The 16,314-nt window shown below is 43.3% G+C and overlaps 1 protein-coding gene and 1 non-coding gene across 4 annotated transcripts in view; one reads left to right on the top strand and one right to left on the bottom strand.

Moving 5' to 3' along the window:
• DOCK11 (dedicator of cytokinesis 11) overlaps window positions 1-16,314 on the top strand; it is a 181,314-nt gene that overhangs the window by 8,329 nt on the left and 156,671 nt on the right. The gene's annotated exons all lie outside the window — the stretch shown is intronic.
• LOC130842773 (small nucleolar RNA SNORD19) lies at window positions 14,460-14,521 on the bottom strand. The gene has a single exon (XR_009050566.1). It is a non-coding gene; the product is annotated as a small nucleolar RNA SNORD19 (small nucleolar RNA).

Here is a 16,314-nt window from a genome sequence, read left to right as displayed (position 1 = left end):
TGCCTTTTCAAAGATGTATTTTGGAATTTGTATTTTAGTGGGAACATTTATAAGCTTAAAGGTCTTCTAAGAAGTTAATGTAGTTTTCTATCTGGCAATCCTGGTTTTGTGGTAGCAGGATAAGTTCTATTAGGAGTAGTGTTCACGGGTTTCCAGCACAGTCAATACTGTGGAAAATAGGCCAACTGTTCCAGGGACATGAGGTTGACATAGTATCTACGCACAGCCTCACACAGTCACACCAAAATTTGCTATTAATAATTTCCTGACATTCTTTACCACCTTATTTTTATTGCCTGTCAAGTTTATCATTGACAGGAAGTTGTATTTTGGCCTTTCTCGACAGCTTATGTTGGACTGTATACGTTTCAAGCTGCAGAGAAATGTTTGAAGGTATTCTGATACTTCAGCTTTCCCCTTCTGTTGCTTTCTCTAATGACTAAAAGATTTAACTGGGTGAGATTTAACTAAGAAGTCAAGTGTTCTTCTAAGCCTCTGAGACAGAACATCTTTTTTTTTTTTTCCATGTATTTTTTTTAAGCTCTTTATTGGAATATAATTGCTTTACACTCTTGTACCAGCTTTTGAGGTACACCAAAGTGAATCAGCTGTATTTATACATATATCCCCATATCCCCTCCCTCCCGCGACTCCATCCCACCCTCCCTGTCCTGGCCCTCTAAGGCCTCACCCATCATCGAGTTGATCTCCCTTTGTTATACAGCAACTTCCCACTAGCTATCTGTTTTACAGTTGGTAGTGTATATATGTCTATGCTACTCTCTCACTTCGTCCCAGCTTCCCCTTCGCCCCCTGCGCCCCCCCCCCCCAGCCCCCTATCCGCCAGTCCATTCTCTGCATCTGCATCCTTATTCTTGCCCTGTCACTGGGTTCATCAGTACCGTTTTTTTTTTTAGACTCCGTATATGTGACTTAGCATACAGTATTTGTTTTTCTCTTTCTGGCTTACTTCACTCTGTATGACAGACTCTAGGTCTATCCACCTCATTACATATAGCTCGATTTCATTCCTTTTTATGTCTGAGTAATATTCCATTGTATATATGTGCCACATCTTCTTGATCCATTCATCTGTCGATGGACATTTAGGTTGCTCTCATGTCCTGGCTATTTTGTAAATAGTGCTGCAATGAACATTATGGTGCATGTTTCTTTTTGGATTATGGTTTTCTCTGGGTATATGCCCAGTAGTGGGATTACTGGATCGTATGGTAGTTCTATTTGTAGTTTTTTAAGGAACCTCCAAACTGTGTTCCATAGTGACTGTACCAACAGTGCAGGAGAGTTCCCTTTTCTCCACACCCTCTCCAATACTTATTGTTTCTAGATTTTTTGATAATGTCCATTCTGACCAGTGTGAGGTGATACCTCGTTGTGGCTTTGACTTGCATTTCTCAGATGATTAGTGATGTTGAGCATCTTTTCATGTGTTTGTTGGCCATTGAGACAGAACATCTTTATTTGAAGTGCTTCAGCAAAGTGTGTGAGGAGGCTGAGGAATGTCTTTGTATGAAATGGTGGTTGGACAATGACAAGACCTTGTATTTATATAGCCCTGATCTTATGAAGAGTTAAAAGCGCTATTATGCCTCTGACCTCATATGTTCTTCCAGGTCACTATGAAACGCATACCACATTGTCGTCACCTCTCTCCCATCAGTGGGGAAACAGAGGCATGGTTTCAAGTGAGGCAGGCTGTAGGCCACCCATGTTTGCTAAATGACAGAACAGGTAATAAACTCCAGGTGTCTCAGTTTCTTCGGCATAATTAGGTAAAGAAGCACTAGCTTCTGGGCCAGATTCCACAATAGATCGGGTGGAGGAAGCTCTCTTTGTGTGGTTTTGGTGATGATCTCCTTCTATTGGGAAACAGTGTTTATTTCTGAACAAGCTCAGGTCTCTTTAGTGGGAAAGTAGGAGGTGAGGACAGGGAAAAAAAAGAGGGGGTGGGGTTGTTATTGAGAAATGTGGGCAAGATCAGTATAGATTTTTCCTTGCCAAATGCAGCCTGAGGATTTGGAGAACTGTTTGCAATTGGCCATTCTTCCTTTCTTTGCTATTTGAATAGCTATATGGGGAAAATGTCTCCAGAGCCCTGGCTCTGCCGAGGTACCTGGAATCATTTTCAGGGAACTGTTTTTATGATTTTTTTCAAGCGAGTTAGTGCTGTCCAAAAATAACAACATATATATTTCTCTCCATGCCTTTTATATTAGCAGTGTAGTTTTCCCACTTGAGAAACTGCCAGCTTTATGCCTTACACGACCCGCTGTCGATGTTCATGGCGTGAGTGGAACAGGGTTGTTGGCAAAACCAGTTTATTTTCATAGGTTAACAAGTTCTGAAGGCTTCGGTCCATTAGATGGTTTCCTAGAGACCTGAAGGAGGGTCTACCACCTTCTGAGTTGCGTAACTTACCACCAAGAACGAACTTAAATCCAGGAGGGCTCTCAATCAACTGTTGTAAACATTGAACGAAATCGTTATTTGACAGCTCTCGGGAGCCAGCAGCTCTCCTTCTGGCCAGCAGAGTGTTTAGATCATGCTCTATTGCTTGTGGAGCAAAGAAGCTTCTCCCTGCTAACCTGACCCCAGGGGAGAATCGCTCCTGCACTGCTAGTGACCTGCGTGACTGCTTACAGAGGAGCTTCGCCTCTGTCTTCCCCTTCTGAACAAAATGAAACGGTCTGGCAGAATTCTCACCGGGAGAACCAGCGAATTCCGCAGGGCTTTCTCCCTTCAGTTCTGTGATTGAGGCCCAGCTCCCCCTCCCTGCCTCCCTGCCTCCTCTGCGTGGAGCTGGAGCAACTCGGATGTCCACTGCTGGCCCGGCACCGTCCCAGGCCCAGAGATCAGTCTGGGCCTAAGCAGGGGACATCAGAAGACTCTTGTATTCAGAGCTCCAGGTCTGGGTCTTAAGTCCTCTAGGCTACTGGTTCTGCCCTGTGTGTAAAATCTATTTCCGGTCACTGGGTTTTATCTTCCTCCTTGTCCCCTTGTGTCACTGTCCCAGTCCCTGTGTCCTTGTCTTGACCCCCTACCCCATATCTAACTCTCTGCCTTGGTTTGCCGGCCACTTGCCCAGTTCCTCTAGGAGACTTCTCGTCTTGTTGCTGGTCCTGGGGAGGACTGCCCTGCACTCACCGTGACTGCACAACAGCTTGAGCTCAGCACGGTTGGGTGTCTGCTTAGAGAACTCAGAAAAGGCAGAGTACTTGAGATGAGGAGTTCCACAGCGGCTGTGCTGAGAGTTGCACTAGCCGCATGGCCTGTTAGTTTCCTATGGCCACTATAACACATTGCCACAACCTTAGTGTCTCAGCACAACGCAGATGTACTAAACTCACAGTTCTGGAGGTTGGAAAGCCTGGAACGGATTTCACTGGGCTGACACCAAAGTGCCTGTAAGTCAGTCCTCCCTCCCAGAAGCTCTGGGGGAGAATCTGTTCCCGTGCCTTTCCCAGCTTCTAGAGGCTGCCTGCATTCCTTGGCTTGTGGCCCCTTCCTCCATCTTCATGCCAGCAATGTCTGGTCACGTCTTTCTCACATCAAGTCATACTGACACTGCTTCTGTCATCATATCTCCTTCTCTGATTCTGACTCTCCTGCCTACCTTCCTCCTGCCCTCACTTAGAAGGACTCTTATGATTACGTTGGTCCTGCCAGGATAATTAGTCAGGATAATCTCCCCATCTCAAAATCCTTAACTTAATTACATCTGCCAAATCCCTTTGCCATGTGATATAACGAATTCCAGGGAAGAAGTGGACATCTTCGGGAAACCATTATTCTGCCTAGTGCTCAGGCATTGCGGGAGGTTGAGGAATGGTGGAATCCCAGGGTCACATGGGTTTCCAACATGGTTACTGACCTTATGGTGGAGGCGGAATAGGGGTGTGATAGACTGGCAAACCGTGAGCCAGGTGCAAAGGTCTTCACAGGATTAGAATGAGAAGACACAATCCCTTTGGAGAATTTTGGCTGAAAGAAAGCAATATAGGTTTGCAGTCTGCAATTTCAATTTAGATGTTTTCTTAAATTATTCATAATTAAAAAAAAATTTTCCCACACAAAAGTCCCTCAGTCTGGAGTTCTTGTAAGTGGGCACTGCTTTCAGACCTGAGGTGTTTCAAGATACAAGCTGGCCAGACACTTAGCAGGCACTTAGCCAGTTCAGGCCTATGGAATTTTCCAGCCTCAGCTAAAGAGTAAAGAGGTAGGGGGGTGGGTGGGTGTTCTTAAAAGAGAAAAGGATGGTTTCACATCAGAGAGAATAACTGTTTGGCTGACAAGCCCCAGGACACCTCTCATGTGTCCTGTGTGAGAGACAGTTCACCCATCCTGAAGGTCAAGTTAGACTGGGCATGGCCCTCCTGCATTTTTGAGGTAATTGACAGACCCTTTCCCAGAAATGGGTTTCTAAAACACATGATTCGAGAAGCAGAGAGAAGGACTGGAAAATCTCTCAGATGCTTTCTGGCTGTGTGATGATTTCAGCTGAGAGAGAAATTGAAACTTCCTCTCTCATTCACCAAGTCCAGTCACTGCCATCTTAGAGACACACACCACGAAAGCTTGCTGGCTGATCTGATGACATTTGTACCAGCCCTCGTCACACTGGCCATGACAATATCCGCGGTGAGCTGATGGCGCAGAGCCTTACTGCCCTGAAGAAGCACTCTATCATCCATGTGGATTGTATTTTCTATTTTTACATCAGTTCTAATTGGCCATGGCTATATTTCTCAGAGGCCTGGCCTATCTTTCTCCAGACCCTTGGCTAACTGGCTGAAATGTACTGAAAAACATTATTTAAAAGGTTGGGAAACCCTCCAGATTTTGTTTAAACATCTGTACTGACAAAATATACATTAACCACCTATAATTCACCTTCTCCTGTTCCATTTTTCCTCTCTTTTCTCCTCAATAGGAAAACAGTCCCAATGCTCCTTATAAGCCATCTCAGTTAAAAAACTCAGATGTTTTCGGTGGAATTATCTTAAAATTTTTTCTAATGTGTTTCTATGCTACTAATCTCTAGAATGGGAAAGGGTGTTAACTGTAATCCTATTTAAATCTTCTTTAGAAACTGATGTGTATTTTCTTTATGTTACAGGCTCTTGGGCTTCAACCTGGCTTATTTGGTTACAGTTTATTTCATATTATTTTACTGACTTACTCCTCTCCGGTTTGCGGTTTTTCCTTTTTTACTGGCCCTCATCTGAACTTCATGGCTTATGGGTAGTAGGCATTGGATCAATGAACTTCGTGACAGAGTTGATGCCTCAGGACTCTGGAACATCTGGGAGTGTGGTATATAGCAGAAGAAACTAGAAAGCAAATGATTTGTTTGAGCGTGAGCTGGGAGGAGAGAGAGAGAGAGAGAGGCAGAGAGAGAGGCAGGCGTGCTGAGTTATGGGAGATAGTGAGCTTCCTTAGCTGAAGGAAAAGATAGATACTCTCCTTCGGGTCATGCTGAAATCCCAAGGGAAATGCTTTTAGAACTGTTGCTTGAATTGAAGCAGAGAATCTATTTCTACTGATTTCTTTTTAATAGGTTAAATCTACTTTGGGCAAGGTTGGAGGTGTGGTGGGGGAAGGGAAGACAAGGACTTAATCTGAGGAAACTAAAAGATAAAAATAAGTTACGATGGAAGGAAGGGATCCCCCCCTCATTCTAATAGACCAAGAGACCAGAGATTAAAATATTAACAATATTTAATGAGGGTAGCAGTATATTTTTAGATTCAGACAGGAAGAAATCCACCCCTGTAGAAACTGTACTAGGTAAATGGAACGGTTTTGTGTGGGACCAGAGTGGGGGTGGGTAGACATTTATTCAGGGGATGGTGGCAGTACACCCTGTCGACTTGCATAATTCGAGACCCCAAATTAATTAGTTAAGGAACATGGAGGACACTTGTATGCAGTTCTCTGCTGTATATGATAGCTGGAACCCAATTCTCCAAGTCGGGGATTTAAGACGTGTGACCACCAGAAATCTGTAGAGGCCAGATTTCTTTTGGGAGTTAAGGGTTGGCTGGTTCTCATTTCCTCCATCTTCTGGTAGAAGAAGGGCAGCCGTTCACACGTATTCCAGATCTGTATTTCTCAAGGCAGCAAACCCTGCTGGACAGGCGTGGGGGTTGTGGAGGCTGTCCCTCTGAAGCCTTGAGACTTGCTCTGAGCGCGGCACCCACTGGGGCTGGGTTCCTTTAGCTGACCTCGTGCTCTCCCTACCAGATTTTTTTCTTTCTCTTGCCACCTTCCACTGACCCCTGACTGTTCTCCCCTCATTCTGATTTTCCTCAACTGCTGCTCCCGGCGGCACTCACCTCTCTGCACTGTGAGCTTCCAGGCAAAGCTTCTGTGTATCTGGCTCCGGTGTCACCTCTGGAAACTTCCTTCCACTGTGGGCACGCTCTCACTCACCCCTTCTCATCTTTTTCTCACCTCTTCCTTCCCTCTCTCCTCCGTGTTTGGCCATAAAGTGTCCTCTGTGGGACAGGGCCATCACTGTGTTTATTTTTTTTAACCTTTTCTTTAGCCAAGGATGGAAAATTCCAAAGGCCTGAGCTAGTGATGGCTGGGTGCCTTTTCTGGAAATCCAATGGCCTGGATGCTAAGGGAATGTTGTGGAGCTACACATCTGGCAAGGTTGTCCCCTAAAATGTCCTGGCTCTGGATTTAATTCCAACTAAAAGATGTGGAGGTTCTGTCTGCGGATGTATGGAATAAGAATGAAGAGTTTAAGAGATGATATAATTACACCTCAAGAGCCCAGTTTATGTCACTTTGGGTGTGTGTGTGTGTGTGTGTGTTTGCTGGATTTCCTTGGGAAAGAGTGGCCTCTGGCTTAGTAGACCTTTCAAAAGTGAAACCTTCGCATGAGACGAATGAACTTCCTGTGGCTCAATTTAATGGAGGATTTTGCTTTCTTGGGGTGATGAGTTGGCAGAGGCCGTGCACATTTCAGAGCAACCAGGGACATTTCAGAGTGTCTCCTGGGGGGCACAAGCGTCCTCCCAGTTGACACCAGGTGGAATGGAACCGGTCCCCCTCCTGGGAGCAGAAGTCATTTAAGCACGGTCTTGTCCGCATGTCCCTAGGGGTTTGACATATCAGAGTGGACCCTCTGGATAGTAAGCAAAGCAGTTATTATCTTGAAATAGCTAGAAACCGACCCACCATTCTGCTGCCTCTCAGCAAAGGATGAGGGAAAATCCCCAAAAGCATAAAAATACCAGTTCTAGCTGCACTGGCTCCGCATTACTGGAAATGAGCACCCAGATTTCCTAGCAGGCCTTCCTGTCCACCAGGAAGGCCCATCCCACTGTTGAATTCTCTTCTCCCACCACATCCCTTCCTGTCGCCTCTACTCTAGCTGCGCTGGACCATCACTGCTCCCTAAACACACTCTAAACTTTCTCCTCTCCATGCCTTCACACATGCTGACTCCTCTTCCTAGAATGCCCTTCCAGCCCCTTTCCTGCTATAGGGAATCCTGTCTGTCCTGCAGGGCTTAGGTCAAATGGCCATCCCTCACCCCCCACATTTGGAGCGAGTTGCTCCTTCTATAGGCCCATGGCCTGCTGCTACTTGTATTTACTGTGACTGCTGTAAGAAATTACCACCAACTCGGTGGCTTAGAAACAACAATTCTCTTACAGTTCTGGAGGCCAGAAGTCCAAAATCAGTATTAGTGGGCCACACTCCCTCTGGAGAATTTAGGGCAGGTTCTGTTCCTTGCCTCTCCCAGCTCTGGTAGCTGCCAGCATTCCCTGGCTTGTGGCTGCATCACTCTAGTCTCTGCTTCTGTGGGTCACATTGCCTAAACTTTGGTAGTGTCACATCTCGCTTTGCCCTTTTCTTTTCTTTTCTTTGGGGGGGGGGGGCCTGCGTTGTGTCTTCATTGCTGCTTGCGGGCTTTCTAGTTGTGGTGAGCGGGTGGTGCACAGGCTTCTCGTTGCTGTGGCTTCTCATGTTTGCAGAGCACGGGCTCTAGGCTCGTGGGCTTCAGTAGTTGCAGCACACGGGCTCAGTAGTTGTGGCATGTGGGCTCTTCAGTGCATGGGCTTCATAGTTGTGGCATGCAGGCTCATTAGTTGTGGCCCACAGGCTCTAGTAATTATGGCGCATGGGCTTAGTTGCTTCACGTCATGTAGGATCTTTGCGGACCAGGGATTGAACCCGTGTCCCCTGCATTGGCAGGTGGATTCTTACCCACTGCACCACCAGGGAAGTCCCTGCCTTTTTCTTTCTTTTTTTTTTATTATTATTTTTTTTATTTTTTGGGGGGTACACCAAGTTCAATCATCTGTTTCCATACACACATCCCCGTACTCCCTCCCTTCCCTGACCCCCCCCCTCGAGTCCCCCCCACCCTCCCTGCCCCAGTCCTCCAAGGCATCTTCCATCCTCGAGCTGGACTCCCTTTGTTATACAACAACTTCCCACTGACTATTTTACAGTTGGTAGTATATATATGTCTGTGCTACTCTCTCGCTTCGTCTCAGTTTCCCCTTCACCCCCCGCCCCCTCCCATACCTCGAGTTCTCCAGTCCATTCTCTGTATCTGCATCCTTATTCTTGTCACTGAGTTCATCAGTACCATTTTTAGATTCCGTATATGTGAGTTAGCATACAATATTTGTCCTTCTCTTTCTGACTTACTTCACTATGTATGACAGATTGTAGTTCTATCCACCTCATTACATATAGCTCCATCTCATCCCTTTTTATAGCGGAGTAATATTCCATTGTATATATATGCCACATCTTCTTTATCCATTCATTTGTTGATGGGCATTTCGGTTGCTTCCATGTCCTGGCTATTGTAAATAGTGCTGCAATAAACATGATGGTACAAGTTTCTTTTGGGATTATGGTTTTCTTTGGGTATATGCCCAGGAGTGGGATTACTGGATCATATCTGCCTTTTTCTTATAAGAACATTTGTGATAGCATTTAGGGCCCACCTTGATAATGCAGGATGATCTCTTCATCTTGAGACCCTTGTGAACTCAATCACATATTCAAGACCCTTTTGCCATAAGGTATCATTTGCAGTTTCCAGGGATTAGGATGGGGGCATATCTTGGGGGGGGGAGGGGGGTCATTTTTCGGCCTACCACTCCAGTTCTCCCGTTTTAGAGAGGGTTGATTTCATTCTGCCTCATTACCATGGTTGACAACTTCTCTCATCCATTAACATGTAAATGCCTTAAGGAGTGGGCAGGAGAGTAGAAGGGGCTAATGCAGTAGTCAGCCGCAAATTCATAGAGACAGGAAGTAGATTAGCGATTCCTGGGGGTTGGGGAGAAGGGGGAGTTAGTGTTTAATGAGTATAGAGTTTCTGTTTGGGATGATGAAAGAATTTGGACATGGGTAATGGTGGTGGTTGCAAAACAATATAAAGGTACTTAATGCCACTGAAGTGTACACTTAAAACCTGTCAAAATGGTAAATTTTATGTTATGTATGTTTTACCATAATAAAAAAAGCTAATAAAATTGATTTTATGTTTTTGGATTATAATAGCAATACATGTTTGTGCTAGAAAAATTGGGGGCAAAGCAGAAAAAGAAGAAAAAAAATCACCCATAATCCCATCACTCAGAATACAGAAATCTTTACTGTTTTCATTTGACTGTATTTACTTTTAACTGCCCGTCTCCGTTACCTTGGACAGGCTATTTAACTTTGTGGAACCTCCTTGTGCTCATTTGTAAAATGGAGATATTAACCTCGATGGGCCTTGCTAAGTTGTTTATAATAGCAAAACAACCCCCCCCCCCAGCCCAAGCTTAAACAACCTGAATGTTCAAAAGTAAGGGATTGGGCAAAATGTACATCCATACACCAGAAAACCGTGCAGTCATTAAAATGGTGTCTATATTTATTATTGACATGGGAAAAAGTTTAGGTTATAAAACAGCATGCAAAGTATGATCATATTTTTGTAGAATAATGCATATGTGCTATACGTGACTTTAGTCGCTTAACCACTCTGTGCCTCAGTTTTCCCATCTGTGAAATGGAGATGATAGATAGCACTGACTTCACAGGGTTGTTGTAAGGACTGAGTGAAATAATATAATAAAACACTTAGAATAACACCTGGAACATAGGAATTGCTGAATAAATGTTAGCTGTTAGTATTATTGTTGTATTCAGAGAAAACATTCTCAAAGGGAATGCCTGTGTTTATAATACATGTGAGCATATAGAATATTACAGTGCGTACCTCTGGGTGGTGGGATTATGAGTAAATTTTATTCTTGCTTTTACATTTTCTGTTTTTAAAATGTATTATTTCTATAATCAGAAAAAGTACAATTCAAGAAAAGTTCCATACTTTTCAGACTTGCTATATTTCTCTGACGTATATAAATGCCTATGTACGTGACATATAGTATCTATATAGTAATTAGCATGGTGTTGTTATTATTAAAATAACTTCTCCTATAATCCTGCAGCTCCTTGCCCATTGCTTTGCACCTCTCACATTCTGTGTGTTGAATCAGTAAAATTAGGATGGTCTAGAAATTAGAGACTTCAATTCCCATTTGCTGTTCATTCCTATCTGCTTAAGCATTCCCCCAATTTTGATCATAATGGGTTCTCTATAAAGTGAACTTTCAGAGGGTGTATGTGTATGTATATACACTCACACATGATATATAAGCCTGTATGTCTGCATCTATGTAATGTTTCATATTCACAGTTTTTGAAAGGCAGAAATGCCTACCCTGAATTTTCTGAAATGTAAATGAAAATTGCTCTCATCTTTCTTGCATGTGACCTGTGTCTTAGGTTGTCGATACTGTAGTCATCCTTTGCTGCCATTAGTATAATCAATCTCACTAGAGGGACTTAAATTTCAAGTAAAGCTAATTAATAGGCGATATGCATTGATATTCCAAGGATTTCTGGTTGCCATTTTCCTGAGTTTGAACATGCTGTATCTTTGTTCTTTTATTTAAAATAATCTTAGATTTCTTGTGGATTTAAAACAAATGGATGGGAGAATTACAGCTGAGTTAGGAGCTTTGAAATGGAAGGTCTTGCCTCTGACATTTCAGATAATTAGATTATGCTGCAGATCTTGGTAAGCAGGGTCTCTCTTTCCCTCTGTACTGTGTGCCCTTTTCCCCCTATCAGTATGTGCATCCTTGAGTTCATTTCTTTTTCCTTGCTTTTGTCCTTCTGTCTGTCTTTTCCCCACCCCATTTCTCACTCTGTTTTCTTTCCAGCATCCACTCTGAGCATGATATAAAACTGATACAGAGGACTGGGGCGGGGAGGGTGGGGGGGACTCGAGGGGGGGGAGTCAAGGAAGGGAGGGAATACGGGGATATGCGTATAAAAACAGATGATTGAACTTGGTGTACCCCCCAAAATAATAAATAAATAAATAAAATTTAAAAAAAATTAAAAAAAATCTATAAAATGCTGAAAAAAATGGATTTGTTGTATTTAAACTGAGTTTTGAATATATTCTCTTCATAACTTAAAAAATAGTGTGGAGGGAGGCATGGATAGGGTGAGCACAGAGGAATTTTAAAGCAGTGAAACCATTCTATATGATACTCTAATGGAAGATACATGCTATTATATATTTGTCCAAACCTATAGAAGGTACAACACCAAGAATGAACCCTAGTGTAAGCTGTGGGCTTTGGGTGATTAAGATGCGTCAGTGATGGTTCATTGATTGGAACAAATGTACCCTGTGAACCTAAAACTGCTTGAAAAAGTCTATTTAAAAAAATACCATGCATGAAATATGTTATTTTTGGAAAAAAGAAACTTAAACATAGTTCTTTTGTGCTTATGTGCACCTTTAATTTTTCTTTTCTTTCTTTCTTTTTTTTTTTTTGCCTGTTAACAGTCCTGACTTTTTTTCCCCCATCCCTGGCAGTTTGGAAGGTTGCATTCCCAGCTGTCTTGCCAACTTGTTTGGCATGATATGAAGACTAACAAATGTGGACTGAATACTTTGAAGGCTTTGGATGAAAAGTGCTAGGTAAAAAGCAAAACAGTTTTATTGTTAGAATGCGGGAATTATGAGTTAGAAATTGTAAGGTCAGATCTCACTGTATGACCTTGGAGGCAATGCAATGGGTTTGAGAACCACCGAAGTCATGGTGAAGAGGTACCTGTAATTAAATTTAGGCTTTGGTACAGCTGTGTTTGTTCAGTGACGCCCTTGTGCAAATCAAATCGTTTAGCATACATTAGGGGAATCTGATCTTTGAATAAATTTGATTGGAATCCTTTGGCAAAGAATCCTTTTGTGATGCAAATAGCCACCCACTAATTTATATCTTTTGTAAGGTAGGATTGAATACTTTGTTTATACAATTCCTGTGCCATTTAAAAGCACATTGTTTCGGTGCCTGGGAGAGAAGAATTGCTCTGGGAAGTTGCATTAACTCCTTCAGCCCTGAGGAGAAGTCATTTAGTCAATTATTGTTTCTGGGAATTAAATTATACCCTTGTCACCTGAGAGATTTAAAATAGCCTTTGTAAATGGCTCTTTAGTCTCTGAAAGAACATGACTCATTTCTTCATTGTAACCTGAAAGAAATCCAAGTGTCAGAAGACACTGGGAAATGGACTTGTTATACTTCTAAACATTGATGCTAGAGGTTTTCAGTATTAGGAAGCCAATATGATGTGGGTTACAAGTTGATGGTTGGAGCCACTATATTAGGATGTGGCTGAAAGGGCAAGGGGTGGATTGGCAGTCCCGTCTAGAATATTCCTTGGGAAATTCTTGCTGGTGGCATTGAGTCTTGCGGTCCGGTTGAATTGAGCCCACCCTGACCCGCTGCGTTTCCGACTGCTGCGTGTTTACACATGGCTCTGTAACGTTTCTTCTGCCAGCTTTACTTGGGTTACTTCCCCCTCAAGCAGCCTTTGGATCCATCTTCTGCACATGACCAGTGAAAGGAAGCTAAGTGTATTAGAACAAGTCTTGTGTTAGTGCTGGGAGATCGATTGCACTCCTGCACCTCTTAAAACCCATGTTCTTGACAATATAGCATGGGGCTGTGGAAGGTGAGGTTGTCCAAGTCGAGGTCACCCGTTGCCTTTCACTGACCCCAGTGGATGCCACTTAATGGAAAAATATGATCCGGGTTCACCCTATGGAATCATTGCTTAATATCGTAGATGACTCATTGGAACTCGTGTGTTAGAAAATCACTTCCAGATGTGTCGCAGAAACTTTTCCAAAAGGGAGAAATAAACTCTGGAAAACTGAGTTCGTTTTCTTTTTGCTTTTTATGCTCTTAGCGCCAGAATCAAATCTTCCCATATAGGGTTAGTCAACATATATTTGAAGTTCTAAGTAGTATGCTCCTGTTCACTGACTGTGAGACTGGCACCCATGTAAGTGGGGGGCTGCCTTCAGCCCTGCCTCCTTCTCCCATATCAACTTCTGTCATCCCATCTCCCATCTTCTCTCAATGATGAGTGGTCTGGAAACCTTACCTAGTCCCTCTGGCGCGAGCCTCATTCTTCATCGTTATCAGCAAACATCTATAGAGCATTCCCATGGGAAGGCTCGTTGCTAGGTCCTGTGAAGGGGGGAAGAAGTATCTAGTTGAAGAGCAGTAGAAGTATGGGTGATACAGCGAAGCGACTGAGAAGGTGAGCTCTGGTGTCAGCGTCTGAGTTGAAACTCTGGTTGGAGAGTGTTGAGGAAGTTACTTAACTTTCTAAATAAGTCTCAGTTTCTCGGTCTATAAAATGGGAGTGGCAGTGATCATAATACCTACTTCATGAGGTAAGCGTGAGGCCTCAATGACATAATTCATGATAAACGCTTGGCGTCGGCTACATAAGTGTTAGCTATTATTATTCATTGGCTTTGCCCCCTTGTGTAGTTTGGGTGTGTTCGTGTGTGAAAGAACATGAAACATGAGTTGTTGACTGAAATGCCCTCCAAGAAGCAACGCCAGTGTATGATTTTGTGAGCTTCTCTTTAACTTGATCTCACTCCAGCAGAGAATTTGCTGGCCTCTCCTAGTCAGTGAATTTTGAGTTGGGCTGTCTGAGAAGAGGTAATGGGCTGTCATCTCCTCGGAGGGACAGGATGACAGATCCTGCAGATCACACAATGGTCAGAGGGAAGTATGCATAAGTAGCACAGCCTGGAGCCCTTGCAGAAGTCAAGCCTGCTTCAACAAGGTGCCGTTGGTGAATAAAATCTTATGATTTCCAGCCTACTTATTTTTTCACAACTTACCTGTTACCATGTTGCATTCGAGCAGCTTTCTGTTGAATGTGTATTCTTTCCCCAGATCTCAAATCAATATGTGTGTTTCTGTACTAGAATGTGATCAGAACTTTTTTAAAACTTGAAAACTGCATAAGAGGAAAAGATCATACCCATTACTGTTTGGTAGAAATTGATGTCTCTCCTCTTTTTTTTTTTTTTCTTCTTATCAGTCTTCAGAGACAATCAGACTGTTCAGATGTTTTCCTCATATCTCTCTCCTCTTTTTTGAAGAATTAAACATGGTTAGGAATTTGTGAAACTGCCACCGAAACCACTGTCGTGGTTAAGAGCCTTCATGCCAGAGTTAAACAGCCCTGGCTTTGAATCCTGAATGAATGACTTTTCTATTGCTGCATAGCAAATGACCACAAACTCAGCAGCTTAAAATAACACACACTTATTTCGGTTTCTCTGGGTCAGAAGCATGGGCAGGGCGCAGCTGGAGTCTCTGCTCAGGGCTTCACAGGTGTTGGCAGGACTGTGTTCTCATCTGGAAGCCCGGGATGTTTTCCAAGTTCCTTCAAGTTGGCACAGTTCAGTTCCTTGTGGTTGTAGGACTGACTGGATCCATCTTCTTGCTGGCTGGCAGCAGGGGGTGGCTGTCAGTTCCTAGAGGACAGCCTTAGGTCTGGCCCCATGGACCTCTCATGACACTTCTCTCTGCTTCTTTAAGGCCAGTGGGTGAATCTGCCTCTCCAGGAAGGGTCCAGTTCCTCTCCCAGGGTTCACCTGATTAGGCCAGGCCCACCCAGGATAATCTCCCTTTTGATGACCTCAGAGTCAGTTTATTACTAACCTAATCAGGGCAGTGATATCTCATAATATTCACAGGTCTTGCTTACAATAAAGGGGAGGGAATTATACAGGGTGGGTAGACTGGGGGCAGACATCTTAGGGGGCATCGTAGAATTCTGCCTACCATCCCTGCCCAACCTCCTTAGTCTCAGTTTAGCTATTGATAAAGTGTGAGCAACGATAGTATTTTCTCTCTCACAGGATAATTGCGAGAATGAAATAACACATGTAATGCATTTAGCACAGCACCTGGTACTTGGCAAGCTTTCAATAAATGTTAGAATCGCAGTAGAGAAGAGCTACTTTTCTTCCTCCCCTCTTACCTTTTCTTTCCCCCCAGCCATCCCATAATGTGATGGCTTCGAAGGTAGAGCATGTGAACATAGGCTAAAGGAATTGAGGGTTTTTTTTTTTCCCCTAACGATTTAAGTACAAAGAAGGATTTCCTAAGAATAAAGGTGAAATTTCTAAGCGAGTTGTTTTGGAATATCTAGGTGGAGGCCTTCCTACAGATATCCTTCTAATTTGATTCTTTGCTAAGTGAATGTGTGTACAGTACTGAATTCATACCCTGGGGTATGAGGTATGTTTCCTAGTTAAGGGAAAAGTTTCAGATATTAGTCTTCTTATGAAAAAATGGTTTGGTGGATCGGTGATCTATAATTGAGAATACCTTTGATAACAAATGCTTACTTTGTAGAGCAGGAAATATCAGTTTACAGGACCTGCAGGGGGTTTCTAATCTCTAGTCTTAGAGGTATTCAACAGTTTAGCCTCACAATAGTCCTGAAATTTAGACTTAATTTATTCACATTTCAGGGGATTTGAGTGTAGTTCCAGGGTCATCCCTAGAAGAAAATGAGTATGTGGTGCTTCTTCTGATTGCCTGTAGAAATTGATTAGACTTCAAAAATACTTGGAAAATAAATTCCCACATGACAAAAAGTTGTTTAGAAAGCCCCGTTTTTGCCAATAGGAGTAGGGAGACAGAGAGGGAGGAGGGAGGAGAAAAGAAACCACGGCTGGAGACACACACAAGGCAATGCCTGCAATTTACAAACAGAGAGAGTCACTTCCTGAGAGTTTGATTCTTCAAGAGGGAACTGAACTTGGGTGTCACGTTTCAGAGTAACGACTTAAACAGTTGTGTTTATCTTCCATGTGAGAAGTTTGGAAGTTTGAGTGTAAATAGTCACGAACCAGCCAGA

This window comes from Hippopotamus amphibius, chromosome X (genome assembly GCF_030028045.1).
Source record: "Hippopotamus amphibius kiboko isolate mHipAmp2 chromosome X, mHipAmp2.hap2, whole genome shotgun sequence".
Taxonomy (NCBI): Eukaryota; Metazoa; Chordata; class Mammalia; order Artiodactyla; family Hippopotamidae; genus Hippopotamus; species Hippopotamus amphibius.
Note: the sequence above shows the minus strand (reverse complement) of the source record. Positions and strands in the feature narration are given on the sequence as shown.